The sequence below is a fragment of the Peromyscus californicus genome, unplaced genomic scaffold (genome assembly GCF_007827085.1).
Source record: "Peromyscus californicus insignis strain IS unplaced genomic scaffold, ASM782708v3 Scaffold_9__1_contigs__length_137607984, whole genome shotgun sequence".
Lineage (NCBI taxonomy): Eukaryota > Metazoa > Chordata > Mammalia > Rodentia > Cricetidae > Peromyscus > Peromyscus californicus.
Genome location: NW_026294617.1, coordinates 97,089,440 through 97,117,349, shown reverse-complemented (window position 1 = coordinate 97,117,349; position 27,910 = coordinate 97,089,440). Strand labels below are relative to the sequence as shown.

General features: G+C 40.6%; 1 pseudogene; it reads right to left on the bottom strand.

Annotated features, from left to right (window-relative positions):
- Positions 1-11: 11 nt before the first annotated feature.
- LOC128106678 (ribonucleoside-diphosphate reductase subunit M2-like) lies at positions 12-26,287 on the bottom strand (annotated as a pseudogene).
- Between the last annotated feature and the right edge of the window lie 1,623 nt (positions 26,288-27,910).

Below are 27,910 nucleotides of genomic sequence, written 5' to 3'. Positions count from 1 at the left end.
CTTCAGTTCATTTAGAAATCAGCATCCAAGGTAAAAGAATTCTCTGTTGTAATCAGCCTCCCTCCCATCCCCTGAGAGTCACCTGCTTTCTTCCCAAAGAAGTTACTCTTCCCTTCCCTGGATGTATTCTCTGAGAAGTCAAATGGATTTTCTACTCTGAAAACTCAGTTAAAATCCAGACCCAGCAGAAGCAAGGCTGCCATGGATTCAGTGTGCGGCTTCATTAAAAAGCAATTCATCCCAGTGAGCTTCACAGCAAAGGCGTCCAGGAGGAACCTCTGCTCCATTCTAACAGCACTGATAATTATTCCTTTTACTCTCTGCTCTGATGCTTTGTGTACCAGGTGTTTGGACATCAGGCAGCTAAAGTCACAGTGCAAACCTTAGTCTCTGCTAATAAGCTCATTGGAAAATATACGGCTGGGCACCCGTCCTTGTTTCTTGAGCCAGAACACTGATATGAAAGAACCAGAAAAGAAGATTCCTTTCACAGTGGCAAGGGCTACAACATGTTCTCCATAGCCTCATCTTCAATTGCTTGTTTTCTCTTCTAGTTCTTTCATGTCCCTCAACCAAGTACAGTCTGTCTTCTTCTCACACAAGGCTCCATTTAAATGGCATTGAAGAGAAATTCCCTTTCTTTAGAGTCTTTATTGTGTTAGTGATGAGACTATCCATTTCTGAAAGTATGTTTTCTATGGCAGATTTGAAGCCATCAAAACAGTAAGCTTTTATATTAGAACTTCTTGGCTAAATCACCTCACTGAATTTTCATTTATTCTACCATCATCACTGACTGCAAAGAAAGTCAGAACATGAGATATGTTAAAATTTGTCTCATAAAACAGGTAATTTTATATTAATCTTTTCTTCAAAATTGCCATGGCTGCTCTTGTGCACCAGTGAATAGAGTATTATTTTGGGTCAAAAAAACTAAAAAGCAATATTACCTCAGGCCTGATGTACAAAAAGAACTACATGTAGGAAAGTCAATAACAATAGAAGGTTCACCCAATCATGGTGATTTGCAAAGAGGCATCAATAACTTTCAGGGTGTGAACTGAACTGAATAAGGTAACATTATCATCACAAGAGAGTGTAGCAGAGCAAGCTGCTCCCATAATGATGGCAGGAAAGCAGAGATAGAGTGAGAAAGAGACCGGGTCCCACCATTCTCTTGGACACACACCCTAAAACCTAAAATCTCGTACTAGGCTCTATTGTTATAGTCCTATCATCTGACAGTGCCAAGCTGAGGATGAAACATCTGAGCCTACGGGAACATCCTACACAAATAGAGTAATATAACCCTACTCTTCTCCCTGTGACTCTTGGGAGAGGAGGACCCAGAAAGAAATATGGTTAAATAAGATCACAAGGTTAAGACCCTATAAGAGGAAGAGATGTCTCAAGTGTTGGAGTATAGCTATTTCCTCCAAACTGAAACATTTCTTCCTGAAGGGAAGAGAGAGACTTACAAGACTCGGGAAGTAAACACAACTCTGACGTCTCAGAAAGTTCCTGAAATTCATGAGACTCACAAGGCCTCTTCCCAAGATTATAAAAGCAGTCACAATTTCTGAAGAAAGGAAACTCCCTCAGCCAAGAGTCCTGAACAGTCATGTCAAGAGCTACAGAATACAGTTTTCGTGAATCATCACTCGTGCTGGGATTGGCTTTACCATGGGGCTGCTGCCTTGAATCATCCATGGTTCTCTAAGTAAGCCTTCAAATATACTCTTATAAGTAACCCTAAAATAACTCAGTGGTTCACTAGGCTAAAATCATTTCTTTGGTCTGTCCTTAGTGCCATATCTGGGGTAAACAGACATTTGTAAATATACAGCAGTAAAAGTCATATAACAAACATAATGAAAGGTCACATGAGGACAGGAAAAAAGAATGGTGGTATCTGAATACTACAAAGAGAAGAGATGCTAGCACCTTAACTCGGGTCTTCAAGCCCCTGAACTGAGAGATATGTCATTTGATCTACCTGTCCAGCAATATTTTGTTTTGGCTGTGGAAGCAGACTAATCTCTGCTCTCCCTTGCTTCATTTCTTCCTTCCTTTCTTCTATCCTTCCTTCATTCTCTTAAAAAAAACTATTCTTATTTAGACATTTATTTATTCTCTTTCATCTCTCCTTTTCCACTTCCTTCCTTTCCTCTAAAAAAAACAACTTCATTGGTTTTTATATTTGTGGAAAATAAGTGTATGTGGGGTTTTTTTTTTGAAATAGTTAACTATATGCCTGTGTTGTTTGTTAACATAAATGCTATTGCATGTTAAAAAAAATTCATTCTGTCTTGCTTTTTTATCACTGCACATAAGATTTTACGTATCTATCAAGATTAATGAGAATATGTGTCTACACATTAGTCTTGAGTGATATGCCTGTCTGTAGCATGCAGCCATAACACTCATGTAACCCTTCCTTCAGCAAAAGAAAACTGGGTTGTTTCCAGCGCCTCTCCACCACCACAATGATTTAAGAAATAGCCCCATTCATTTTCAACTACCATTTTGTATAGAGTGGAATCTCAATAATAATGGATACTTTCATTTTTGTTAGGTATTAGCAGAATGCTTCTGAATTGTTACATTCTTCTATAATCTAACCAGCCAAGCCAGAGTATACCCATAATCTCTCCTTCCACCAGCATTTATTAGCTACTGTTTTATCCATCTGACAGGTCTTTGGGGATACATCATTGTTACTTTAATTTGCATTTATCTAATTACTAATGATTTTGAGCATCTCTTTGAAAGTTTATTAGTCCTTTGAGTTTCCTCTTCTATGAATTTCCTTTACATACATCTTTGGACCATTTTTCTCCTGGGGTTCATATCCACTTCTTGTTTATTTGTTGGAGACTCATATATATTCTAGATATGGGTCTCAATGGTGCTCAATATTGAATAAAAATCTTCAATGTATTGTAATCAATTACAGTCATTGTCTATCTCGTGATTCTATGGTATTTTGCTTTTCCACAATTAGAAAACTATTCTTCTTGTGTTGTTTTGTTAGCTTTATGGTTTTCACATTTAGATACATAAGCCATATGGAGTCTTCTTTATAGCATTATCTGTTTTATTTTTATGTTCTAACAACAACTAGGAAATAAATTGTCTGCTTCCCATAATATCTTGGGCCCTTTCACTATTTATCAACTGTTCAAGTGCATACATGGTCAAACATATATATATGGATGTATGTATCTTTATAAAAATCTCTAGACTTCTTTGATTTATTTTTATATCAGATTATATAACTCCAGACGTAGCATATGACAATATCTAATAAAATAAGTATCCTCTAAGATTCTTTTAAAGTAAATTTTACTTCCCATCAGCACTCAAATTTTGAAATGATTTGAATGCATTTCTTTCTTGTTAAGTTTGTTCTAGGAATTACCTAGATTTTGTTTCTAAAATGACTAATGCTTCACTTATACTACAATTCAGATTATTGATCATGTGTTAAAACATTATTACTTCCTTATTACTTTTTATGTGTTAGTTGTATATTTGGCTTTCATTGAATTTCAATTTCTCAAATGTAGGCAATTTTTTTTTTTTATTCCAGGCATGGTGGCTATACCTGTACTGCCAGCATGGGAGAATTTATCATGGATCCAAGGCCAACCTTGGCAATATCCTGAACTCTAGGTCCTCCTGAAGGACAGAACAAGATAAAGGAGGAGGAGGAGGAGGAGGAAGAGGAGGAGGAGGAGGAGGAAGAATAGGAGGAGGAGGAGGAGGAGGAGGAGGAAGAAGAAGAAGAAGAAGAAGAAGAAGAAGAAGAAGAAGAAGAAGAAGAAAGCATGCTCACATGCTCTGTTAGTTTTAATGCATTTTCTCAGGCCAAGAACTCATGTCATATGTAATCTGCTCATTTGTGTTGCCTGTATATCTGAATTCTTTTTCTGAGCATGTAACATTGCCTAGAGTTACTGTTCAATAGGAAATTATAGACGGTTTCAAAGGACATCTTTGTGTTTGTTGTCCCTTAGGAATGGCTCAGAAACTTATTCATTAAGTATGATAAGTACTTCATAACATATCAGAGTATTGATCTAGATTAATTTTCTGAGATATTATTACGGAATAAATAGAATCTGGGCAATGTCAAATATGTTTTTATCATTTATGTGCCATAGCAGCCTTCCTCATTTCACTTCTTAATTTCATTGCTAATGAATTTCCTATTATTGAGGCAACTTTCTATTTCAGAAGCTTAATTTAATATGACTTAGTGAAGTTCAACATAACCAATAAACTCAATTTATTGATATGTGTTATGTTTATAATCTTCTACAATTTTGATAAGTTTTGCTTTTATATTTTATTAGGGTGGTTAATCAAACTGAATCAATAAGTTAAATTGCATCATAAAGTATTTCAGGTTTAATCATAAAAACATTCAGACTTCATTTATTTCTGGGAAAACTATTGACCACTTCCAAAACTTTAATGAACTAAGTTCTCCATTCATTAAAGCAATTTACTAAATGATATTTTGTTCTACAATTACCCATTTACCAGATTCTTACATCTAGGTCCTAAATCATAGCTTGGATTTGTTGGATGAAATCTTCCAATGCTGTGGTGGTTTGATTGAAAATGCCCTTAATAGACTCAAGTGTTTGAATACTTGATCCCCAGGTGCCGGAATTGTTTGGGAAGAATTAGGAGGTATGGCCTTTGCAGGAGATGTGTCTCTGGAGGTGAGCCCTGTGGTTTCAAAGCATCCCCAGGGTGCTCTGTGCCTTCACTTGAGGATAAAGATGTGAGCTCTCAGCTGTTCCTGCCACTGGGCCTCTGCTGCTCCATCATGGACTCTAACCTTCTGGAACCACAAGCCCAATGAAACATCCTCTTTTGTAAGATGTCTTAGACCTTGTGTTTTGTCACAATGATAGAAAAGAAACTACTGCATGTGCCTTTGATAAGCTCTCCCCTTGTTCTAGAATTATGTACTGAATTTCTGTACATAATTTGTACTACATTTCTGATTTGAAAATCTGGAATGATTTCTCTTTGTAAATACTTATTTAAATTTTAAGAACCAGCCCTGCATTTATGTTCCTACTCTCCAAATTCTTTTCTGTGTTTGCCCCCTACAGCTTTTACTTTATTATTTTTTCTCTTTGTTTTTATAGTATTTTTTTAAAGATTTATTTATTATATATACATTGCAGAACACCAGAAGAGGGCACCAGATCTCATTATAGATGGTTGTGAGCCACCATGTGGTTGCTGGGAATTGAACTCAGGACCTCTGGAAGAGCAGCCAGTGCTCTTAACCTCTGAGCCATCTTGCCAGCCCTGTTTTTATAGTATTTTTTAAGTTTTATGAATTAAATGTTTATATAAAATGTTTTCATTCATTCATTCTTACTTAATAATGAACAAACTGAAATTGGTAGATACCTGTAATTACAGTTCTGACTGGATCCCACGTTTTGCTTTGTGTCTCCTTTTCACTACCCCTATGTCCTAAGCATCAAATCTGCAGCTCTGATTCCCAATTCAACCCAGCAGTTATCTAGAAAAAAAATTACATTGGCTTTGAATTCTCACGTGAGTGGAGCAAGTTCTTCTACATGTTTATAATTAACTTCTTGCAGCATGGTGGTTTCATTGTTTAATAAACCACATACACATTTTTCTCTTTTTTTTCTATGTTGCGTTTTATTTAAGATTTTCTAATACACTTTGAAATTTAAAAGATATCAGTTGCCTCTATGCAAAAGAATATTATCTGTGTTTCCAGAAACAAAATATTAATCAAATCTGGGAAATCATCTGTTTTGAAACCATTTTAATTCTCTACACAATTATTTGCCTTTTGCTGTTAATATTTCAGACAGAGAGAGCTATTTCTAAAACACCACAGTGCTGGCCAGTTTTAAGTCACTGCTGTTATTTTTCAATATGAGATTACTGTTTCCTCTATTTAAGGCTGTTTTCCATTAAGATCTACTTAGTGGTAGTATTTCTGTTTTCATTTACTTTTAAGGTTATCGCCTTTCCTACTACTTTTAAATTTTCTGAGTTGCTTGAGGTACAAAGACAGCACTCTTGTAGCTGATGTAGAATTATGATATTGTTCTATTTTCAGTTGAAGTTGACCTATTTATAAATAAGGGAATTCAGATATGCCCCATTTGTTGTGTAATTGTGATGGCTAGTCTTAATTACAATGTAGTGTTACATTTTGGACCTTTTGTGATTCCTTGCTGTTTTATTTTATACTTCTTTTTATTCTTCTCTTTTCATTAGGTTTATTGGAAACATTATTCTGTAAAATGAGACTATAATATCTTCACCACAAATGCATTATGAGGTTTTAATTACCTACTATGAAGAAAGCATACTGAACAGTATCTGCTGCACTAAATATGCGCAGGATGTACTTGTCATTTTTCTTAATTTACCATCCATCATCATCACCATCATAGCTACTGTTTGGAGAAAATTCATAGACCTGCTCAACTTCGAGTCTTCTCTAAGTGTCTGATGAGATGACCATGGAAGTTGTTAAATTTCCCAATAATGTGCCTAGCTGTTCGAGTTCACCTCATGTGGGAAGGTCTTTATTTCTACACATTTCCTTCTGAAGTCTCAAAATGTCACCATGATTTTGACCTTAATCAATGTTTTCCTTTTGTTTCCTTTTGCAAGATGATAAAACAACCACTTGTTAGAACAGCGTCCTTTTCTCTGAACACACTGTTTTCCCTCCTCTAAGGTTCCAAGGCCACCCCAGACTACTGTCCTCATCTGCCTTATTTTTCTTGAGGCTTCTGGTGCACTTCTGCATCTTCTTAGTTGTGTGCATAAGATGCCTCCTATCCTAGCTCCTGCCGCTTATCCCCTCTTTCATATTTTATTTCCATATAGTCCTTGCTCTTTAGAATTTTATGAGGTGTACAAAGTTGATGGCATGCATCTATTTCTGCTTCATTTAAGACTGTTTAAATTTTTTTCCATCTACTCTTAAGTACTCTGTTTTTCATATTCTTTATGGAAAAAGTCTCACAGCCCCTTATTATTATGTATCCTTGAGTGAAACGTTGGTGCTGCTTCTGCTGTATTTGCCTAGGAAAAGAAGCACAGATGCTTTTCCAATCCCCATTTATCTCCATGGCTAGTAATCATTTTCCAGACCTCGGGCTACAAGGCAGATGGAAGCAGTGCCCATTAGGATCTGATTTCCAGAGGAATGGTGAGACAGAGCACATGCCCTTCTCTAAGCAGATGGACAGCAGAGCCGTCGCAGTTCACAGACCCTATTTTCTGCTTTTCCTCTTCTCTGCACTATGCACCCTGAGGCACTATTCAAGCCCCTTTTCTGTGGCATCTTTGGAGCGTGGGGAAGGTCACTGGTGTTCAGCAAGAACCCATCCCTTACTGTACTCCAGTTTAGGGTGGCCCATGTACATAAACCTTCAAACCCCCAGTCTAGCCACAGCCAAGAGCACCAGCTTTAGAGGAAAAAGAATTTGAGGAAAGTGTTTCCATCTCCCCCATGGGTCATGCCACCGAGTAGGTGTCATTTGGCCTCATCAGCTCTTCACTCTTTCTCAGAATCCTTTGTAACCATATCATAGAGGGGAGCTGTGTCATCAACCCACTGTGACTCCTTTCTACTGCATTTCAACTCTAGCACAGTTCAAACTCCTGATAGGGAATACCATGGATCCATGATCTGCAGAACAGATGAAGTTTTTCCTAATTTTTTTTTTTTGGGGGGGGGGATCATTTGAATAGGCTTCTCAGCTGGAAGTAAGAGGGCAGGTAGAGTGGAAGCCTCATGCGCTGGCTTTGGTTGTCGCAGAGTCTAACGGCACAGATACTCAAATATCTACTGCCTCTGTTGCAAACATCTGGAAGCTCCTGACAGCCATCTAGGAAATGTAGAATGATCAGAATCCATACCCCTGAAATCTACAGTTACATTACAGAGATCATCCTGTTCCAAACACAAAAAGTGCAGCTATCTTAAGAGTACTTAGGAAACTGAAGAATAAATCTCAGAAAGGATCCAGCAAAACAAGTCGCGTGGCACTGGAGAGTTTTGCCTGGTAGTCGTGACCAACAAGCCTGGGGTTTAGGTCTGTTCATGGGAAGATGTGGGGAGATTCTGCAGCCTCTTTTTGCACAGAGATTGAAAATGGCCAAGAATGCCAGATGGGAGTCAATATCGGCTCTGCTCCATCACTCAGTAAAGATACCAGTAAGGAGTGTGAGGCCACCACACACTTCTTGGGATGAGAATGAGTCCACAGATGGCATCCCCAGAAGCTGCAGCTGAATGCACATACATGGCCTCTGTAAGGAGCTGACTTCGGATTAACAGTATCAAAGCAGTCTCATTGCACAGCACAAGCCTTTGTAACAAATAAATACTTTGAGGAATTCTTGTGAGTTCCACCTTATGACTCACTCACTTCAAAGATTCAAAGATTTTGCTTGTTCTATGGACACTTTTTTGTTTGTTTGTTTGTTTGTTTTTTGAGACAGGGTTTCTCTGTAGCTTTGGAGCCTGTCCTGGAACTCACTCTGTAGACCAGGCTGGCCTCGAACTCACAGAGATCTGCCTGTCTCTGCCTCCCAAGTTCTGGGATTAAAGGCATGCGCCGCTGCCGCCACCACCACCTGGCACACTTTTTTTTTTTTTTTAAATTCAAGTATGTAACTCAAAATGAGGTTCTTGGGGCTGAGAAGAGGGCAGAGTCCATAAAGTGACTGACAGATAAGCATGTGAAAACAGGGCACATTGGTGTGTCTGTAACCCAGCAGTGCAAAAGGGAGACACACAAGAATTCTTAAGTTCACTGCCTAGATAGTGTTATCAAATTGATGACCTCTAGGTTCAGGGAGAAACCTGTCTGGCAATACGTCCCAGCCTTCTATGTAGCCTCGTAATCTGAGACAGATTCTCTAGGACTCACATGGTAGAAGGAGAAAACTAACTCCTAAAAGTCGCGCTCTTATGTACCCATCACACACAAACCGATAAAGATATGTAATAAAACTTAATTTGAAACTATAGTAGAGGGTGACACCAAACACTGACATCTGGATTTGGCACTCACCTATACACACAAGCACGCGTACTCTCTGGCATACGCCAACACACACATCCATGCTCAAAAAATGAACAAATGGGTAAAAAGTAAAATAAATAAATAATTGAAAACTAAATTCTTGAGATAGTAAAAAACAGATGTTTTGAACCAAGTGGAAATGCTTGTTGACTATATTAGACCAAAAAAAGTGGGGGAGCATATTCCAGGCTTATAAAACCTAACACCCCTCTCCAGAAAGTCAGGAAGTAATTGCCTTTCCTGGCAGTAGTGGGTCTCGCCATTTCCGGCAAGTATTCAAACGGCTGCATTGTTGATACATTGCAGTTCTTCAGCCTCACGCTCGGTAAAAGTCTTTAGAATCATGAAGAAGACAAGCTAAATAATAAGTGCAGATCTTATAAATAGATCCACAATTCTAAAATATACCCAAGGCTGACTTTTTCAAATGGCCTCACTCCGGTTAGTCATTCTCCTCCCCACCTCAGATGTATTACAGCCTTGCAATCCTTCCCACACCATCTATTATCTTACTTTTTGTTGACGTGAAATTACCTTTGCAGAGTTCAACACATGAACTTTCTGGCTTCCTGTCAGGTGGAATGTACTTGCTGGCTGCAGGGTTAAATGTGCTGCCTATTTCAAACTCTTTTCTTACTGCGCTGCGTTCAGTGCGTTGAAGGCATGGAGACCTCGGCTGACGCCGTTATTGGAGTGCCCCTCCCCTGCCCCGCCAAAGCCAAGCAAATCCAAGCTAAAAAGGAAGTGTCTTCCTTGCCTTCTGCCACAAACATCATACTTCCCAAGAGTGGCTAGAGGGAAGACAGAAGCCTCGTCTTCTCATTATATTCCCTCTAGTTTTTAGTTTTTGATGAATTCCTAACAATTGTCTGCTGAGCATCTGTCGAATAATGGAGGGGACACACTCGGTTCACTCGCTCTTAGTGAGCGGGCTGCTACATGACTAGGCATCTTTGAAATTGTTAGCAACGTTATCTCATTGGCTCCTCGGTGACGTCCGGTAAAGTCAGTCCGGCAACTGTCATTAGTCTACAGTTTGTGGGGGGAGCAGGGATTAAATAATGTATCCAAGGTTATATAGATCATCAGCCGATAGTCTGGTCTCAAACCAAAGCCATCAGGCAGGAACTCGTGACTCCTCTGCACCACTGTGAAGCTGCACAAAGCTGTAGACGTTAAGAGCTGGTTCAGAACGTAGCTTCCATTGTGTGTTTCTCCTTGCATAGGTTTGAATCTGTCTGTACTTGAGTTTTATGCATGCTTCTTGTCTCATCGACGAGTATCCCTAAGACTCAGTCTTCTGACTTCCCTGACATCTCTGCTAGGCATCGCCTAGACCCCTCTGTACCTAAACCAGTGGATGATGATCACTCTTCCTGACTGACACACCCTTTGGACTTTGGGAACACATGTGTTTCTTGGTCAGCATCTTGCTCTAAACTGGGGGCCTCCTGGCTCAGGCTATGAAGTATTTTACTGAACTCTGCGGCTCAGTATTTTATCAGTCTCCCTAAACTGAACTCCGATGTAATCCGCTCTATCTATTGTCTCTGTGCTTCTAACACTCCAGCCTCCTGCCCTCAACTGTCACTAGCTAATCTTGTTTCTTTTCTATTTTGTCTTTCCTATCCTTCCTCCTAATCCTTTTCAAATTGCTGTTTTCTCAGGCCCTTAACCCCAGCTCAACTCCTCCCTGTTCTCTAAGCCTCTTTCCCATTTCTCTCTGTCAACACCAAGAGCTCTCTCTCCCTTTCTAACTGGGCTTCAGCAACCCGCTGACATCCGACCAGTGAGAGCATTCCATTGTTTCTCCTCTTGCCCCAGCAGGAGATACATATCTCCCTTTCAGGAATTCCTGTCACTTCATAAATATCCCTAGGCATGTTGAAAGGCAGCCACCATCTGGCTGTGCTGAGGCCCATCAACAAACATCCTCAGAACTATTCAAATCATGTATATTTAATAACACTGCCTCCACCTTCCCAGACCTTCTAATCCAAACTTGCTTTGCTTCTTTTGGATATTGATGCTACTCCATTTGTTTATTTGTTCTTAAACAAGCATACCGTGTAAGTGGCTCGTCATCTGAAATGTTTCTGCAGATAATCTCAGTTTTGGTGCTGGGGAGATGTCTCATACGGTAAAGTGCCGCTTAGCAATCAGAAAGAACTCCTTGTTAATTTGGCTTCCCAACACCCACATAAAATCTGGATATAGTGTGTACACCTGTAATTCCAGTGCTGGAGGACAGAGACAGGCAAATCTCTGGGGCTTACTGGATAGCCAGTCTAACTAAACTGAACTTCAGGTTCAGTGAAAGATTCTGTCTCGGAAGATAAGGTGGAGGGGTTGGAAAGATCATTTAATGGTTAAGAACATATACTGCTTTACAGAGAACCTGGGTTCAGTTCCCAGCACCCATACCAGGCACCCCTTAACTGCCTATAACTTCTGTCCCAGGTAATCCAAAACTTTCTTCTGGCATCCATAGGCACTCACACCCACAGGCACACACACACACACACACTTAAAAACAAAATAAAACCAGGTTGGGCATGGTGGTTCATGCCTTTAATCCCAACATTCAGGAAGCAGAAGACCATTGGATCTGTGAGTTCCAATCCAGCCTCATCTACATAGCAAATTTCAGGCTAGCCAATCCTGTGTACTAAGACCCTTTCTCATAAAATAATAATCTTTAAAAAAAAAAAAAGAGGTGGAGAGAACTAGAAGAATGACACATATTGATCACATGCCATGCATGCACAAGTGCACACACACACACACACACACACACACACCAATACAGATGTGTATCTATTTGCTTTGTGGTAGCATGCATCATAGACATTATATGGCATAGACAAAGCTGAGTCGTGACTAGAAGGAATTAAGTTTACATCCTGGTTCTTGGAAGTTTTGTTTATTTGTCCATATCAAACTATGCTCTGACAGTTACAGATACTAAGGAAGGGACACATTCCCAGCAGCAGGAAATAATTCAGAGAAGGTCTGGGCAGATGGCGAATCTGTATCAGGGGACAGTAGGCAGCAAGCAACAGGTGTGCTGGCAGAGAAGCCGGAGCCAGCATCAGGAGCTAAGTTGGCAGCAAGCAGAGTCAATATCAGGGAAATCTGGCAATAAGTTAAGGGAGCCAAGTGTGAGCACTAAAGTTCAGCTCTATGAAATGATGCAAGTGGCAAAGCAGCATCACGGTGCTGGAGGACTGTAGGATAACAGACAAGGGCCATAGGATTTCTTGGAGTCACTGGAGTTGGGATTCAAGATAGAGTTGTTTCCCCAAGGAAGATGATAGACAGAGTACAAAGGCAATCTGACTGACAAGACATTGAAATGGTGAATCATTCCCTTCTGTTCGGGTTCTGCCTACTTGGGACCGAGACTGACCCAAGTTGAAAATGGAGTTCAGTTGCCAAATGAGACTCAAGCAGCCCAACTTTCTAATTCAAGACAGAAGAGCTCATCATCTGGTTGCCTAGGTGACCCCTAGTGATCAAAGATGAGGAAAGGAGAAGGATCAACAGAGTATGGAGGCCCGAGAGTGGGTGAGCTGACAAGAAGGCATATTTCCCAGCAGAGTTTGTCTGGATCAGAGTCCAGTGTCCTAAGATCTGCCTCCCTGCTTCCCTGCCCACATATGTGTTATGTTCCAGAGATGCCTGATCCACAGACCCTTAAGTCCAAGGTGAACAACTCCCATTTGTTCTAGAGAACAAATTGCCCTAGAGAAAAGCATACCGAACCTAGAAATCCTTTTCTTAGGATTTATTTTTATTTTTAATTAAGTGTATGCCTCTGTGTGTGTGTGTGTGTGTGTGTGTGTGTGTGTGTGTGTGTGTGTGTGAGAGAGAGAGAGAGAGAGAGAGAGAGAGAGAGAGAGAGAGAGAGATGTCCACCTGATGTGGGTGCCAGAAACCAAACTCAGGTCCTCTGCAAGAGCAATGTGTCCTGCTCTTAACCACTGAGCCATCTCTTTAGCCTCAAAAAACTAGAGATTTTAATGAGAGCATGTTAAGGATTATAACTTTCCCTGAAAAGGTCCTGTATCTTCCTTTGACAGAATAGGAAAGTCAATGCTGGCAAACACTTTGGCATGGAGGCCAGGAGAACATGGTAACTTCTAGAACATGTTTTGGGCACTTGATAGATATTTGGAGATTGGCTGATCCTGCTCTTTTTTTTTAGGTTTCCAAAGAATTAGAAACTTGATTCAAATAATGTCCTTTGCCATTCTCCTTTATCCAGCAGGAAAAAAAATGAGCAATTTTGACCTCAACATATTCTTTGGTGACATTAAAGGTCAAACCACAAGGGAATAATTCCCTGAAACCTGCCCTAGAGTTTTTATGACTATAATGTCTACAACTCAAAATGCAAAGTATCTGCTGTCTGGGAAGTTGTCCAGATTTTCAATGTTGGCAAGTTTCTGAGTTGCCCTGAAAAAAAATAATTTTGTTTAAATAGCAAGAATGGTATGTATAGGTGTTCACTGTCTGTTTCAATGTTAATTGTTCAGAATTTAAATGCACTTTTAATGACTATTATTTATATGAGTCGCAATGAGGTCACTCTTGCCAAACAAATCATGCTTTGTTTGAGTATGGAAGAAACTTGTACTTTCTGCTGCTGTGAGCATTTTGGAGACTTCTCTTTCCTCTACTACAAAGCAAATACCAATAGCCCTCTGCCTTTCGTGCATAAACAGGGTGACCAATAAATGCCTAATGTGTCTCTACCTTGACTGTCTGAGCCAGGATTGGGATGGGGGCAGAAAGAAGCAATCCATTTCGTTTAGAGCTATGAGGTGCCATCCTGGCATCAAGATGACAAATGAGCCTTCTCCATGTGTGAAGCATGCTGGAGTTAGTGGGCTATGTACCAGGGCTATAAAAACCTGGAAATGTCACTGGCATTCCAAGCATCTGTTCTCTCTAGCCCCACATTTCTGGGTAACTGCAAAAAATTCTTCAGGATGATGCATTCCAGCCTCAGTCCTCCGACATAATCTGTCAGGAGAAATTTTAAATTTACATCAAAGAAATTAGGTGAATCATCCGACTCTCCACCGTTACTGCTCCATGGGGGTCTGGGGGATGAAATGAAATTGTGGTTACATTTCCAAATGGGTTATAAACCCAATACAATACTCCTCAGAGACTCACAACTTATACTTCCCTATTTCCTGATACAGTATCACATCTCTAAAGCTACGCCAGGCGTACTAGATAAAGCAGAGGGCCTTGGGGAAAAGGAGAAAGGAGGGAAGACACAGTGTGTGATTGAGAGTTTAGTGGACATTATTAAACACACACACACACACACACACACACACACACACACAGAGGCACGGGCACACACACACATGGGCACACATGGGCACACACATTCACACTTTTCTAGCCCTGCACCCCGATCACGGCTTCCTGGATAATTCTGTCCCATTATTTACTGATACAATGACATGCTGGCAAACAGCTAAATAGCAGTTCTCCACCCTTATAGGGAATTTACACCCTGTGAAACCTCCTTTACTTTTTTTGACTACTGAGCTCTAAATGTGAGTTCCCTTTCAAATCTTTCTAAGAGTGTTAGTTGGTTTGTGCGTTTACTTATTTTTCTTTTTGCTTTTGGTATGGCATCTTAAATATAACTGTGTGTGCGCGAGTGTGCTCTGTATATGTGCTTGATGGGATGTGCATGTATGTGTGTGCACATCCACTAGCAAACCCAGGGGTCACAGATGTGTACCACCACACTGTTTTCTCATGGGGGCCTGGGGTCCCAGCCTAGATGTTCATGCTGAAAGCAAAACAAACTCTTTTCTCTATTAACTGTCTTTCCAGCTTCTAATGATTTTTGTCCAAAATTTTTGATTGTATATTTACATGGAGCACAGAAGGATTTCTGGGCGGGGGGGGGGGGGGGGGGGGGGGGGGACAGGGAGATACAACACCTGGATGAGATGTACTCCTTGCATAATCCCAGAAATGATGGTAAGAACCCCAAAATGGCAAATTTTGGCAGACTTTATCATGATCAGGGAATTACCGAGAAATGCATAGCTTATGTCTAGGTATTTTTAGAAAACAGGCAATAACCAAGAAATAAACACATTGACTAAGTACACATGTCTCTGAGATGATTGCTAATTTAAAAACACACTTCCAGCAACTCATTTTCTCCTACTGTTTCTAGGCACCGTACCAGCAAGAAATTAATTGCCTAAGAGAAGGGGGGAAATGTAAGTAAAATAAAATCAAATAAACTCCTCTTTAAAAATAATAGCACATATGGATTTTTAAGACTATTTGAAGATTGCTCCGTGAGCACAGTCGTGAGGCCGTACTTCAGCAATCTGAGACCAAGTCGATACATCCAGCACTGCACCCGGCCTCTGTCGGGCAGCCTCTGTGATGTATGCACACTTCTACTTACCATGAAGCTTTTGATTAATGTTCAGTTGATCTTTCTTCTCGCTAATAGACCAAAATATTTCTCATCAAGGAAAAAATGATCAGACCACTGTTACAAGTGGCTTTTGAAGAGTCCATTTATAACGCAGCACCTTCAGCAAGAATTCTTGATTAAAGAAAAGAAAGGGGGAAACGAAAATTGATATGTTTAGACTTTTACAACTCTCTCCCATGCCTTCTTTCAGACAGGACTTTTGTATAGGTTCGTAAAATTGGCAAGGTAAAGGCAAGAGACAGGTAAGAGCCATGCCATGCCAAGTAGCATTTACCAGGGACTCACAAGGTGGAAGTCCCCATAAAGGACAATGAATTACATACTACCTTACTTGAATATCACAGCAATGTTTCATACCGAGCCTTGTTATGCCGATTTTCCTAATGAATAAACTGAGTTGTGTTGATGTAGTCCTCGTCTGTGCAGGCAGCAAGGGCATAAAACCAGCTTCCAATCCTAAACTATCTAACCATAAAAATCAATGCTATTAGTCTGTAGTATTTGTGACTTATTGTCGATCATCATCTTGACAAAATGTGGGATCACTTCTGGGCTTGCATGTGAAGGATGTTATCTTGATTATAATAACTGCTGTGAGAAGAGACATCTTGTGGGTGGCATCACTCCTTGCCAGGGACCCTGGACCATATGAATGGAGAAAGTGAACTGATCATCCCTCTCTGTTTCCCAGTTGTGGGTCCAATGCTACAACCAACTACTTCAAGATTCTGCTGCCTTCAGTCCCCACCATGATGAACTGTACCTTGCACTGTGAGCTAAACAACCTTTTCTCCCACTAGTTGCTTTTGTCAGAGTATTATATCATAGCAATAGGAAAAGAAACTGAGACAGTGTTAAACATCTACATATTTAGCACAGAGAAATCATGTGATTCTATCATTAGAGATGCTAATTCTCCACCAAATTCTACAAACATATATATAATTTATAATACTAATAACAGCATATAATATGGTGAATTAGCTGAATGAAGGTGCTAAGTAATCCCATAGACATTTCCAAGAGAAAGTTATCACCTAAGACATGTCCCTCCATAAGACATTAGAGGCTCCAAAGGACAGAGAGGTCATTAGCCAGAAGTTCAGAAGTTTCCAGCTTACAGCACAGAATATGACATTAAATAGATGACTTTTAAAACTGTTGTTTAGATCCAGTTCATTCCATAGTTTGGGGCTATCACTATATCTTTGTCAGCTAAAACCTCTTGGTACAGAGGCCCCAAATGGGAGCCAAGGTGGATGAACACAGGTTGGACCAGGAGAGGACAGCCCAACCTTCAAAAGGGTACTGTGCTTTAAGAGGCAGAGAGGTGCACAAAAACGGTGCAGAACTAAGAAGCAGGAAATGCAGCCTAGCTCTAGCTCTCATTTGTATAAAGGTTCCAAACATGTCACTTAACTTCTCTGGGTTTTGTTTCCCAGTCTCTTCAATCGAGAGCCTAAATTAACTATCTCCCCAGTTCCCGGCAGACCATTCTGTGCTTTTAAGTTTGTGTTCAACAAAGTGGAACAAGGAGAGAGTTTAACATTGGAACAAGGCTGTATTGAAGTTCAGAACAGTGTTACCACAAAGAATGGGGACAAAACACAAAACTCTCCATGCTCCAGGTGAAGGAATCAAAGCAAAGAAGAACCAACACCCAAACATAACAGAACAAGACACTGGCAGGAGGGCAGATGTTGGGGAATACCCACTAAGCTTTAATCCCAGACTCTTCCTAAGAAAAGTAAACCAGACACTAGCAAGAGCTAAGCATCTTCAGATGGTGAGCAGAAGTAGTGGGTGTGCCTGGTTAGAGTGAGCGATATTCATAATGAAAGAGTCCTGGGGGTACTCCTATTGTTTGCAAACACAGTCTTGACAAGAATGTCCTAGCACTTCACTTTGGCTCCAATCCTCTTAGCAACTCTTATATTCTTAAAGAAGCAGAACAAAAAAAATCAATAAACCACAGAGACATTTTAATAACAACCTTCTAAGAAAGGAACTTGGGTTCTTAGGTTATTTCCTCCTGAGGGAGACTGTTTTAATAGTAATAATGATTTGAGCCACAAAGATTTTTTTAAATTTGCCCTATTTTTTTAAATCAGTTTTATTAATAGCTACCATCCTCACTTGCCCATCTTTAAGTAACATAGTGTGTTTTTTAAAGGGGAGATTTAATTTATTTTATGACTGAAATGGAAATGGGCAGATGATTTGGGGGTTGTGTACATATTATATGCTGTGGATACATTATCTGTATGTATATGCATATCAGCATATGTGCTTTGATATCAAAAATAAGAGTAAAATAAGAAATTTTGGGTTGTGAATATGGTTCATCTTAATAATCATTCAGAAGAACTAACCCTAAATCCTTCGCACAATTGTAAATACAACTTGATTAAGCTATTGTTCAGCCTTACGGCAAGTACTGTAAAATTGTTAAAATACAGAGGTGGACTCCTGTGTGTACACATGAAAAGACTTGTGTGGACTCCATGATTGAGAGACGAAGCTTTGGTCACATGACACTGGATCTATGTCCCATGTTAACACACAGACACAAGAAAGCAGAAGCCTCCTATTAGCAGTTGCATCTAGGGACTAAACTTGCATTTTCTGTATGTTTTTCTTTTTTCTCTTCTCTTCTTTTTTTTTCTTCCTTTCTTTTTTTCTTTCCTTTTTTTTTTAACAAATTACTTACCGATATGTATTAGTCAGGGAAAATAAATCAAGAGAAAAGAAGGTGTAAGCAAGCTTCCCATAGGCCTGTGTGCTTCTCCCTCCGTGCTGTCATGGAAGCTAAGCATTAGGCTCAACTTGGCAGTGTGCCATTTAGTGTCGTGTTCATGGGACTAATTGTGTTTTAAATTTTTATGTAAAGTATCTGACACATGTGTCACTTGTGATCATCGACAGTGATAATGATGGCTGACTTCCGGGAATGATCTTGACTTTTAAAACCCTATGTTGAGCATATTCCTTCAGAGAGGAGTCAAACCAGGAAGCTTGATTGATAAAAATCTGGTGTGTACTGAAGCTTTCCACAATCCCCAATAGTGCAGGACTTGTGACTTAAACCAATGCAATCTTCATTTTATTGAGGGATGCAAATCGAAGAGTACAATAGTCCCTAACAACCTATATGGCCATTGGGAGTGAGAGGGTGATCAAACAACCACTTCACACAGCATTTCAAGGTCAATGAATACACGTGGCTAAGTTCCAGGCACTGCCCTGGGCTTTGCACATCAGAAACCATTGCTGGCTTGGTTACTTTTAACCAGTCCTACAAGTGGGCAAGTCCTACAAGTCCTGCAAGTCACAAACACGAGCGCTTAGAATCTAACCTGCCTCTAACAGATGTACTATGTGAATCTGGCCAATGCATTTCCCACCTTCTCCGTGTTCCGATTTCCTTTCGTCCACATTTTCTTCGACTGAGTGAATCTACTTCACACCGCAAACAATCAGTCTGAACAGCCTTCACAGCTGATGGCCGCATCTCTAGCTACTAGAAAGGTTCTGCTCCAGAGCTAATAAATACTTAATACATATTGCTTCACACTGGTAAACTCCTTTTTTTTCTTTTTCTTTTTTTGCTTTGGGCACAAGTTTAAGTAAAATGAGAGAGCACAGAATAAAGATCAGGTTCTATTACTGGGGCAAGAGAACTTCCTTGCCTAAAAATCAAAACCAAATCAGCAATGTGGAGACAACTGGCTTTGCAGTATTTACAGTGAACATGCTCCAAAGCATGGCTGACTTCAGCCAGACATGCTGGCAACTCAACAGTTTTATCAGCCATGAGTTTGCTTCATACAAAGTAGGGTTTGGAAGGTCCTGGGTTTCTTTGAAGCTGGCCTCAAACTCAAAAAGAGAGCCTGCCTCTGCCTCCTGACTGCTGGGATTAAAAATGTGTGCCACCGGGTCTGGTTTAAACAAAATAATTTGTTTTAAAGAATCCATATATGTAAACCAAGGACTCATCTGAGAAATTACAATAAACAAAAAAGATTTTTTTCTTTTATCAAAAAAAAAAGAACCAAATCAGCAAAAACAAAAACAAACAAACAAAAAAAACCCAGGGCCAAGCCTTTCCCTAAAGCTCATTATGTTTTCATACAGCTTTGCCAGCCCCGCAGAGCAGAGTGCCTGCTGGGAAAGGGAAAGCTACTTACACAAAGCAGAGCCCACTCAGCCAGGCCCACTCAGAGCTCAAATAATTGGCCCCCTCCCCCTTTCTCATTCCTTTCCTCCCTCTCTTACTGTCTCGGAAGCCTGCCCTATAAATCAGATTTAATTATCTATAAAATTTGGTGTAGAAAAGGATTTACTCATTAAAAATGTTCATCAGCTTGCTACCCACGTTCCAGACTAATAGAAGCGGAAAAGGAACACCATGGAAACACCAGACGGGCTGGAGAGATAAGCAGGCTTTGAAATACCTGAACCTCAATTAAATAGCAAGTTCCTGCTTCTGTATTTGCCTTTTAAAATATCATGTCGGAATAAGTAAATGTCACCAAATAATCAACCTGGTTCCCCCTCCTTTCTGTTTTGGTTACTTGCTTCAACAGGTTTTAAGAGATTTTTTTTTTTTTCTCTAAGTTTACCTCCTTTGCCTATGTGTTACCCAAGATATTTCCTCAGTTCTCTCTCTCTCTCTCTCTCTCTCTCTCTCTCTCTCTCTCTCTCTCTCTCTGTGTGTGTGTGTGTGTGTGTGTGTGTGTGTGTGTGTGTGTGTGTGTGTGTGTGCATGTTTGCAAAATGTCATAACTCTCTCTATAGCCAAACACAACGGCTCTCATTTAGTCACACAGCAAGGAGCAGTTAATTAATGAGTGCCAAGGGAGGCACGGAGGAAACATTGGAGAAGAATGCAGCCTGTGAAAGTGCAGAGGGGAATGTCTGAAGTGAGGCCAAGATAAATCTTCAGTCCTAGGAGAAAGCCCTGGGAGAGGCGAAGGAGATGCTAGCTGCTAGCTGAGACGGGCTTGGGGGCGGTGGGGAGAGGATTGTTTGTTCTCAATGTTTGTGCAAGTGATCGGAGCCAGAAGTGCAGGAACTTAGAGAGGAGCTTGGAGCTTCTTTAATGAGGCAAAGCTCCTAAAATCTAAAATCTCACATCAGTTTCTATGAAAGGCTTCCATGGGAAAAGTCAAAAAATCCAAAACTTTGTTCTCGTCTTCAGGCACATGAGGGGATTCTTGTCATGACTCTCCTGAATCCTCATGGTGCTAGGAGACAGAGAAAAAGTGCCCACAGGAGGGGGGCGGACAAGACACACATGGTAACAGCCAGGAAACCTGCCTGAGGAGCCAGCTCTCCGTCTGTCCCTCTCTGCCTTCCAGGGACAACATCTTTCCTGACAGTGCCTACCTCCTGTGCTCCATCCTGTCTCTTAGCCCAACCTTGGGAGCTGGGACTAACCAAAGGGGACTTGTAGACAGGGTTCTGTCACATTGTCATCGCATTAGTGGGAAGGCCCATTTCTCTCATTTTTAAGACAAGAGACTGTCTCATCTGTACATTCCTTTTTTCTTACTGGTTCCTAAGGGATCAGTTCTTTTCTTGTTTGTTCCTGTATTACTTGCTGAGCTTTCCAGTCAATCCTTTTAATCTCAGGAATTCACCAAAGCTCACCTAGTTAAAGGTTGGGATCTTTTAATTAAGTTTAGAAAAACAAGTATTCTAGTTAGTACTCACTCATCCATAGGAGGGCCCCACCTTCTCCAGTCATGGAAGGTCTCTGAAGACTCTTGTCCTTGGTCACACAACTATGAGAGACTGTAGTGCTGTGGATATCGCTCTATATAAATAAAGGAGAGAGAATTGAGGAAGGGGGAAGGAAAGGGAGACCGGCTGGAGCCACCGCCAAGACAAGGAAGATGTAAAGTACCGGTAAGCCACGAGCCACGTGGCAAAGTAAAGATTAATAGAAATGGGCTGAATATAAGAGTGAGAGCTAGACAATGATAGGCCTGAGCTAATGGCCAAGCAGTTTAAACAATATAAGAGTCTGTGTGTTTATTTTATAAGTGGGCTCCGGGACTGGCGGGACTTGGCGGTGGGAGCTGGAGAAAAATTCTCCAGCTACACTGTAGAACCATAACATCCTGACCAAGTGCAAGATGTGATCCTGACCCAACATTTGCCTCAGAAGACAGAAGCGGGGGCGCAGGGGGTCAAAAAGTAAACGATAAACTCTACTTTGTGATGCTGTTGTCCCTCTGAGTCACTGATTTGTTAATGTGGTGAAACTATTCACACATATGGCTCAGCTAGACCTAGCGACTCATTGATGAAGATCTTGCCTCACTTCATATTATCAATGGCTAAGGTTGTGCCTGCCATATGGAGGGGTTACAATAATTGAAAATGAACTAATGAACAAATAATCTTTTGGTGTTCCAGCTACAGTATCATCTGATTCAGGCACAAAAGCTAACATTTTTAAACCATTAGCATTTTGCCTTTGGGTTCACCCAGTTACTTAGCATGCAGGTAGCAGGAGTGATGGCCCTGGTAGTTTCCAAGAACAACATTTTATCCATCCTTTCCTGTTCCTCTTTTGTCATTATCTTTACTCCTGTCCCAAATGGCTGGAATAGCACACCTACTCAAATCCCTGTACAGTCAGTAAAGCCAGACTTGGGGTTTCACTCAAGTGAATACATACTGAACCTGTATCACTGACCTTGTCCTCAGAGCAAGAATGCAGAGCCCAAACCAGAGAGAGAAGGGGGATGGGAAGTAGAGATCCAGAGAATGGGAAAACTTTGGTATTCCATCAAACACTACTTAACATTTACTTGCTTAGACCAGGAGTTGAGCTGTTTTCCTATAAAACAATGGTAAACAAAGCGCAGTACTAGTTTTCAAAGAGTTAAAAGTCCAGTGGGGGCAGTTAAGCATGAACGTGGTAGTCCAACTGATTTCACTGCTCTGATAATCATACCTTCTAAGTGGTTGTTAGGCCTCAGGCTGTGCTACTGTTGATTGTAACTGATAATGGGTGAAAAACCCAGAGCCTGAGCTCTGAGCTTGATCATTAGCTCTGCACTGTTGACCACGATGATCATTCTTCCATGCCAATAGGCTTGCTACCACCATCTGAGTGAATACCAAATGGACTCCTTAGGCAACGGGAGCAGCCAATGAAATCCAACATATGGCTAGTTAGAAACAGTAGATGGCCACCACTGACTTTCTTTATTATGCAAATATGGTGGCTAAGATCCACAGACAGAGAAGACTGATGCTTCATTGAAAGACTGAAAGACCCACAAATCCTCCCTTTTCTAGAAATAGTCACCTCAAACCTGCCACAGAATTCTTTATGTCCCTATGAGAAAGGCACTCAGCAGATTATGTCATCGTGTGCCTGGAAAAAAAGAAAATACATGAGCAGATCTTGCCCACTACCATGAATCACCTTATTGGTTAATCCATTACCTTCCCTCTGCTGACCCCTTGTCACATCCCAATCCATGCTCACATCCATCTTTGTTCAGATAGCCAAAAGTCCAAGCAAGCCCAGAGAGCAGAATGCTTAATCCTTTATGAAGCAAAGACCTGCATTTATCTCAGGAGGCCTACAGCAAGGAGCCCTGGTTTTGCTACTGTGACCCACAAAGAAAACTTTCTCATATCACAACTTTGTGAGCTGTACTCTGAAAGCAGTGGCTCCCCCACTCCATTCAAATCTCAACCCTGATACAGAGCTCTCTAAAATGTCTGCTGCGGGCACAAAATCCCCATTAAGACACTCGACAATCTAACCCATGCCATTCTTCTCTCAGAGGCAGCTACACTAAATGACATCCACACATCAGTAATGAGGAGACATCTGCATACACACTGGTTTTGAAACATAAAGCACTGGAGGACTTCAGAGCTGTCAATCACTGCAGCTGCCCTGGCCCCGTGTTTATTCAGAAGTAATTTTCAAGGCTGCAGGAAGTGTTGTTACTAACTGATGAGCAAGTCTGAACACCGAAAATGAAGAGTGATTGATGCCCCTTTAAGTAAGCTGAGAAAGTCTTCATCCACTAGAGGCAGCTGCCACTCGGGATGCTGATAAGGCCCTGATGTGGTGTGTGAGTGATGAGTGATGTGTAATATCCACTGAAGGACAAATACCTTCAGCACTGAAGAAAAGTCCTTTGGACACAAATCCTGCAGCTCCACACAGCAGCTAGTGGCCCTGATATCTTGACTTGATCCACAACCGAAGCTCCCGTAGGATCGCTTGTCCTTTTCTGATGGGACAAATTATAAAAGCAGAGACTCACTAAGTGGTTACAAACTCCTCTCTGATTTACTGATTGGTAGGTAATTTTGAAATGTTTTTAGTCAGAATGTTTAATTCGGTGTATTTTCCATCCTGCCATGTTTTGGTATGAACAGCTGGAATAAAGGATGGAAATATTAAACATTAGAAACATTGAAACCATGAGAACTAATCTGGGGACTCACGTCATGAAGTCACCAGACCTACAGAATCCCTCATAGTATCCTTCCCTGAACCCTAAGTGAAGGATTCAGAATGTCATTCAGTACAGATCTTTGCTGTCTTGGAAGGACAGAACATGCTTTTGATCATTGGCCTGTATATTGGCTGGCTCATAAGTTAAGGCAACTCCAAATTATTGATCTACTCAAACTCCAGACCGAAGTTGCCACCCACCCTTACACACAGCAGCTGAAGTGCATGCCCATTCAGTGATGTGCGGTGGACATGTTCTATGCAAGACATAATGTAGGTGCCAAGGACACATTGGTGGATGAAATCAAATTCTCTCTCTGTCCAGAGCCACTGAATATAAAATACATATTCCAACAAGTGCCATGGAGAGTAAGTGTCCATTAGTATGAAAGAGAATGATGGACTTCTCCGATGAATGGCTTTCTGCAGGCATTGTATTCAGGCTGAAACATGAAGATAAAGTAGGGAAAGAGCAAGCAATGCACAAAGGTCTCCTGAAAAAGGGGACTATAAGCAACCTATGCAAACAGAACAGCATATGATAAATCTGTGGCAGATTGAGAGGAGGGAACCACGGACTAATATGACCTGTTCTTAGGCAGTGGAAATTATTGCAATTCATAAATCCATTCTTTGTCTTAAAGGGTTCTGCTCAAATAAATCGATTAACCTTTAGGATGGATTGCAAACTCACTTAACTCTGAGTTCTCAATCCCGTACTTAGTCACTAGCATCTTTGGACTCCCTTTTCTGGCTTGATTCTCAGTATTTCCAAATTTTCTATAATTTTCAGCAGCACTGAGAATAAGACAGATAATCTGTTGGAATATTGACTTATGGCTTGAACCTGATTGTGCTATAGAAAGCTTGACAGATTGAGAAGGTTTTCTGTATCTCCCCTACACAGGAAGAACAGACAGCCTCAAACATCTGAAATCTCTTTTCTACCTGCTTGAAAAACTTCCTTCTGTGTAAGAAGGCCCCTGGAGATCTGCTGTTATGCAAAATGTTGCCCCATCAAGAGAAAGGACTTGAGATGGAGCGTGTGAGCCATCTTGCTGACAGATGATTAGCATGTCTTTGTCATTTTTCTACTCAGGAGTCTACAAAAATCTATAAAAGTCAGTCAAATCTGGATTTCAAGGGCTGGAATGTACCTTGGTTGGCAGAGTGCTGGCCTAGCATACACAAGATCCTAAATTTGACCCCCTAGTACCACATAAATGGACTTGAGACACATACCCCCTAACCCGGGACTCAAGAGATAGAATTTGGGAGGATCTGGAGTTTAGAATCATCCTCAGCTATATGGTAAGGCCAGCTTAGGCTACATGAGACCGTGTCTCAAAAACAAAAACCTGTACAGCTTCAATGCTATTTGGGCCCTGACATCTTCTCCTTAACCAGCCCCACCACTTCCAAATTCATGCCCAATACTAAGTCCTGCGCTACCAACTTGTCCTGTTCTGTAATTCATCTCAAATCTTTCACCCATGTTTTTCTCAAATCCTGTTCTCCATTTCAGCCCCATTTTAATCATTCATTTTCCTGATATCCCCTAGAACTTATTGCCTATACTGTGCGTATGGCTACTAACTATATCCTTGAGTACAAAACAATTACAGAACAGTATATGTACTTTTTCTCCTTGACTGTATTGTAGAATGCTCAATTACTGAAGTAAATTGCATCCAATTCCTACTGCAAAGCTAAATCTGTGGCAAGCATTCAAACCATTAAATTTACAAGATAATAAATATATAAATAATTAAATGAATAAAATCTTTTGGAACCAGTTTAAATACACTGCCCTCTTGGGTACTGTGAGAGTATGTAAGGACATTTCAGCCATCTTGGGTACTGTGAGAGTATGTAAGGACATTTCAGCCATCTTGGGTACTGTGAGAGTATGTAAGGACATTTCAGCCGGTCTCACTCCTCGTCATCTCCCCAGGCCCAATTTAGCCACGGGACTTTTCTCTTGCTGGTTCTTGACTCTAAGTACAACTTTACCTTCCCCTGTGTGCTGCTAAAGTGCCCAGTACAGCTCAGAACATACCATTTTATATAGGAGCCTGTCCTTGGTCTCTTCCTCCAGGCTAAATGCTCCTTGAGGATGGGGACCACGTTTGATTCAATTAGCACTGAGCCAATGCCCAGCTGTCCCATTGCAGTCATTGCAGAAAATACTTATTAAATAAATCATCGAAAAATTTACTGATTTTAATACACAAATTACATAATCATTGAAATAGAAGATCTGTACATCCATATTTACTAAATAGATCCATATTTACGAAAGTATCTGTTTACTTATTTACTCTAAGGCTACATAGTTTAGTTTGAACATTCTTCAGGGCTGGTAAGAGCTTCCTTCATACAATGGCAAGCAGTAAGCTGTATGTCTGAAAGCAGTCATTATTAACACAGCATGCCAATATATGAATTTGTAGCTTTGCCATAGATAATAGCAGATCACATAACCTCACCAGGTATTCATCTCAGGCTCTCATACATTCTGTGTGATGGTTAATATTTATTGTAAGATCCATAATCGCCTGGAAAACAAATAACCAAACATAAAGCCTCTGGGCATGTCTATGAGAGATTATCCAGATTAGGTTAACCTCTGGCCATGACTATGAGGGATTATCTAGATTGGATTAATTTAGGTGGGAAGGCCCACTCTAACTTTCAGACAAATAAAAAGGGGAGTGGGAGCTAAACATTCATTAGCCTTCTGCTCCTTGACTATAGACAAAGTCTCTGGGGTTATCTAGGTTGGGATAACTGAGACCAGTGCATATTCTGGAAAAATGCAAACAAGAAAGCCGAGGGTTTTATGAGCTGTAGATCTTTTTATCTTTGAGCCAGGCTAAACTAAATTCCACATTCTGAAAGTGTGTGTACCAAATACAAGGTAAAGTGCTTGAAGTGACTTCCAGTCCTGAAACCCCGTTCTGCCTTTAACTCTCAAGCTCACACACTTTCTTCCTCGTGCCTGGACCACAGATGCCAGTCATTATTGAAAACCATTCAGCACCTTCTAGGCGTCTACTAGGGTTGGATATCCTTTGAAGATTATTAATTCCCACCTTGAGATTTCGAGGATAGTTGGGGATTTTAGCAGACTAGCAATTCACCCATATTTTCCTCCATTGAGTAAGTATTTAAGAAGCACCTACTTACTATGTACTAGGTACTGCACTAGGTGATGAGGAGTTAAGAGTGGGTGAAATCTACTTCCCTTACATTTTTCTTAAGTTTTCCACTCCAAAACAGAGGGCCAAATACAGGTATTCAGTTTTTCTTAGTTTTCCAGCATTTCCATAGTTACCAGGTTCCCCATTGTGTGTGACTGTGAAGAGAGGTTCCTGTGACAAATCAAAATGCTGTCGTTATGTCTAAATTCCTCTAATTTGCTTTCCATACCATGCATTTGGACTATTTTTCCTGTTATTTTACTATTAGGTTTTTTTTTTTTTTTTTGCTTTTGTTTTATCTACCTAAAAAGACAATGAAATCACGAAGGGTGTGGCATCACTATATCACTGGAAGCATTGTTCTTCCAGGGTTTCCTGGTTCACCAGATTTTCTTTTATCCTTTCTTTCAGGACTCTGAAGCTTCCTGCTATAACTAATACATCAACACGGGTTTCCTTAACTGGTGGAGGGTTTTGTGTATTTGAACCATAAAAATTAAAAATGAAAAAAAAAAAAACCCAATATTTCCAAATGACCCGATTACATGCTCACTTCTGGAATTTTTACACATTTCAACACCAAGTGACAGCTATGAGT